Genomic DNA, 5,106 nt, shown 5'->3' on the forward strand with positions numbered 1-5,106 from the left:
CAACAAAGATATTTGGGTTGAAAAAAAAAAAAGAAATACAACTTCCTGCAGCAAGAGCCGAAAGAAAATTTGCTCTATTGCCAATGGGCAACATAGCGGTTCCGTTTGAATCACCCGCAAAATCTGAATCAGCTGTTTCTTTCAACCGAGCCACCGATACCAGTGCAGGCTCAAGAAAAAAAAAAAAAAAAAAAAAAAAAAAAAAAAAAAAAAAATTGCTCATAGCTTTCCATTACTCAAGGAGGAGCCACGGACAGGGCCAAGAGAGCCCGTAACCCACTCTCCCGAGTGTACACAAGTATACTTACGGTCCTTCAATTACAGGCACGCACATAATGTACACCAAGTGCATATACACCCCCACACACGCGGCCCAACGAGGCACTTTCGAGTGTATGTACCTACACGTGCGGTTTCGCATGCAGCCCCCGACGTCAACGAGTCCAACGTATATATACTTGGTGGCATTCAAACTCGAACATGCGATCTTGACTCTCCTCGTTTGTATATATGTCTTCGCCCCCTTCGATCCCACAATGTCAATTAAGAGCTAATTACCATATACGAATTGGCTTATACACGCACGAATAGGTACAAACTCTGTATTATTCATGGCGCAACTGTTGCTCGCTTTAGGAAAAAATAAAAAAAAAAAAAAAAACCTACGAGTGCCACCGTACTTGTATATTTTTGTCGCGAGCTCGCGCGAGAGAGGCAAAAAAAAGGGACGCGATTGCGCAATGACGGAGACGCCCTCGTTCAATGTCAAGACCGCGTGGATGCTGAGATCGGCCCGGGCTGGAGGAGTAACCCGATCTTTCCTTTATACGCACGCGTGCGTATCGCGAACTTTTTTGTTTTTTGTTTTTATTGTTGGATGCGTCGGTCTTTTGGATCATCGCTGTCACCTTGTTGATTCTTTTTTTTTTTTTTTTTTTTTTTTTCGCACACCTCGCAACGCGTACGGTTACCTGTTTGTTCATCTCGTGCTGCAGGGATTATGTAAACTGGGTGGATTACGCGATCTTCACGGTTCGTGTCTTGGTGGGAGTAAGCTCAATTATCGTTCACGTGCAACAACACTTGTATACTGACATCATATCTCGTTGGGAGCATGTGTAGCTTCGAAGCTCATTTGTTGCTTGTGCGTGTGTCGTGTTTTCGATTTAACTGACTAGACGAGGAAATAGACGCAGTTTAAAATTGTCGTATCCAACAATGGCGTTTGTGTACAATTACGGAAAACAGATGTGTTTCGTTTACTTATATCTCGTAACTGGAGTTACATAGATAAAGTAGCTTTTATTAAATGAGGGAACGTGAAAACAATTGTGGTACACAAACCTATCTTATTTGGTATGAAAGATTCTTACAGTCTCAGGTATGTGGACTGTTTTTTTTTTTTTTTTTTTTTTTTTTTTTTCTGTGAGCAACACAATTATATGAACCAAAGAAGATTTCTTTACCCTTGTTTCGTTAAATATTTTTTTTTTTTTAATTGAAAAAATATAAGTTTGGCAAAAATAATATATTATTAGATTAAAATTGTCTTTTTTTAATTACGAATTCCTTATTTAATTGTATGAAATTGTATTAAAAGAAAATATTTAACGGAAAAATCGAAAGGAAGTATGTACGGATTTATGTGAAGTGCTACAACTACTATAGTACATGAAATAAATTTTGTCGCCTAAATTATACGTGCATTAACAGCATTCATATTAAAAGTTATGTTAACAATCTTTAAAAAATACATACGTATAATTGGTGGCATTATAAAAGACATTGTGAGTAATGGGGTAAGTTTACGAAGAGAAAAAAGTGAATGAAATAATGTAACCAAAATTTCATTATCTTTAAATAGTTAGGTATGCTTGTATATCCAAAAAATACCAAGATGTTAATAATTAAGTATAAAAATAGTCGCAATAATTTAGCTCGCACGAAGCGTGTCCAATGCAAGTACAGATTTTTTAAAAATTCATTCGCTTTTTTCTTATCTTAGCTACTGAACACCGAAGCACACACTAAGAAATCATTCATATTTTTTTGGAGCTTACTTTTTTGAAGATTCACATGGGCGTTTAATTGTAATCTAATGCTGATTACAGCTGATAGGTAAGAATCTTGTACGACTCTCGAGTTGTTTGACATTCTTTCCAACGAGGTTTCCAAAAAAACATTTGTCGTAAAACTTATAAGGAATAGATTAAACTTTAGACTTGATTAGATAACTGCTTAAAAAATGTCAAGGTAATTATGAGACTTGATTATATTATTATCTCTCAGATATATATATATATATATATGTGTGTGTGTGTGTGTGTGTATCTGGAAAATGCCCGGAGCATTGATTTCTCAACCACAAAGTTCTTTCTCAACTATTTTGGCCGATTTGACATGGATGAAGGAAAAGTGGGAGAGCAAAATTTTCATGCAAACTCATTTTTGAGGGAGATTGAACCATAAAAATCAAAACAGTATACGAGAGCAAATGTGTAATTGTAAAAAGAAATAGCACTTTGAAAAAGCATCGGTCGTGAAAACTATAAAAAAATGAAACCCCGTGTCCTATCTTGATAAATCAACATGTATTTTCCTATTAAAACTTCCAAATAACTGTACACAAAAATGTAGGTAACAAACATGTGTCATCGGCAGATTAAATATGTTATATCCATGATGTCATACACATGAGATGATTTATTGAGAAATCATTTAAATGTGCCCAATACTGATGATCAAAGACTTAGTATTTATTGGAAAAAAATATGCTTTAGGAATTTTAAGGATCTTCTTTGCATGGAATATAATGTCAATCAGTGTGTAATAACATAAAATAATGTAAAAGAGATAAATTAATAGTGAAAATGTCATGAAATTTCGGCATACATTTCAAGATATTGGTCCTATCTGAAAAAAAAACACATGGACTATAAGTATTGATGCTCCGTACAAACACTCATTGCCCCGATAAAAATATACAATGGACCCTTGTGGGATTCGTAATACACCTTGAAAATCTAAGATAAAAAAAAACAGCTATCTCATCTTGATGGTCCGTTCATCGCTGTCTCTATTGTACTCTAAAAAAAAAGTTACAACACCCAGTGCAGATGCGTCAAGGTTACGCGAAATCCAACACAAAACACGTAGGTATACACGGAGAACATATCGAATCAATGACACACGTCACAAAAATAGGGTCACAGCGCGCCGGGGTGTAGCCAATCACTCGATACAAGTGCACATCGCGCGTATAGGTATAAAAAATACCCCCGGACTATCCGGTTACAAGCTTCCGTATTGAATGTCTCGTTTGACACGTGCGAGCATACACGTATAGCAAAACTCCTCGGATGTATACATATTCTATAATGTGAGATGGCGCGTATGGATATATTCTAAACTCGGATTATGTGTCGCGATGCGTGACCCAGTTTGTACATGACGAGCCTACGCCACGAGAGAAGGGAGCTTTTACGAGCTTCGTAGGTGTGTACTGCAGCTGTCGCGCGGGTACAGGTCACAGTGGCGATAAACGTCCACAAGGTGAAAATTAAAAATGCCAACGGGTTCCGAGAACTGTGCGTATACAATGCTGCAAAGGCGCGAGTGTGTAGAAATAAGATTTCTCAAAGCAAAAGCTCTCCTTCACGCGTATTGTATGCGCATTGGAAGCTGTGTATTATGTTTGGGGGGGTAATAATTCGTGTGGCAGTGAAATATCCTCTTGATTCATTTTCCACGGGGTGTATGGGCGTCGAGACGTGTCTTTTCGCGCGAATCAAGTTATATATAAAAAAGCTCGTTCGCTCGAGTTTCCATTTGTTTTTCATGGATGAGCACAAATGCGCTTGGATCGTGAGGGATCGAGCTGCCTGTCAATCAGAGACGTGATCGAGGCTCGGTGGTAATTAAATAATCGGTGGTGAAAAAAAAAAAAAGCGGAAGTATACGCAATGACCGTCACAACGACCGAGTAGTACGTGACTGTGGAATGGAAGGAAAAGAAGGTCACGAGGAAACAATTTACACATATGAAATCCTATGGGTACGCGTTGCATAACGATGTACAGTAGTGTTACAAGTTGCGGGGGAGGGGAGCCAGGGAGTTTGCGGATGAGCGAGCCGAAAGACCGACGGGCCGCTGACCTCATCCTCGAGAACTTGTTCCACTTCGCGGCTCCTTCGACTCGCCCCCCCCCCTCCCTCTCTGCTCGACCAGTGTACATGCGTGCGATGAGAATCTCTCTTTTTACACGCGCTTGCTTTCAACGTGCTCTTATTCGCGAGCTGGTAGGTTTTTTTTTTTTTTTTTTTTTTTTACTTTTGTCTCGATTTCAGTCTTCGTCGCGTCGCTGGTTCGGCGCTTCTGTTTCGGTTTGGTCTTAATTAGGGGCCATTATGGTGCCACGAGTTCACAAAGCTTTTTTTTTTTTTTTTTTTTTTTTTGTGGTGACGCTCAGTTTTTTCTTTCTTTCGATAGTTACTATACGTATTATCCACGAGATTTATAGCTGTACTGTTGATAATATATGTAAAATGCATCAGCAAATGGTCAATTGTTATTAAAATATTTAAATCTTGAATTAAATTATTCACATAAATTGTGGACTAGGTGTATTGGGGTAAGTTAACAATAATCAGAAAACCTAAAATAAAAATCACAATTAAATTAAAGATATACTTAGGAGGGTTGAGTAAAGCAGTGTGCATGTTTAACAGTACCCTCGATTTATTACATAAAGAATGTTAAATAAAGGGCAAAATTAAGATTTTTTTTTACGTCTACACGAAGTCATTGAAATAAGTTGTACATGACTTGAACATTAGTTTTATAAAATTATTACAAAACATGTTTTACAGTGATGGTTTTAATCAATTTCTCCTCACTAAAAAAAAAAAATTAATAAATAAATAAACAAAAAAAAGGCTATATCCAAGCATGTAATTGCAAAGTATAAATTATTCGTAAATTATTTTACAATCAGTATGCTTTCTTGTTTCATACGAATATTTTATGTTGTCAGAATATATGATCTTGTTTCCAGTGAATATTTGATTGGAATAATTCTAGTAAGTATTTTTTTTGGAGTTTTGGTA

This window comes from Copidosoma floridanum, unplaced genomic scaffold, assembly GCF_036245765.1.
Source record: "Copidosoma floridanum isolate Cflo_tuat_1 unplaced genomic scaffold, Cflo_Japanese_pri ptg000013l, whole genome shotgun sequence".
Taxonomy (NCBI): Eukaryota; Metazoa; Arthropoda; class Insecta; order Hymenoptera; family Encyrtidae; genus Copidosoma; species Copidosoma floridanum.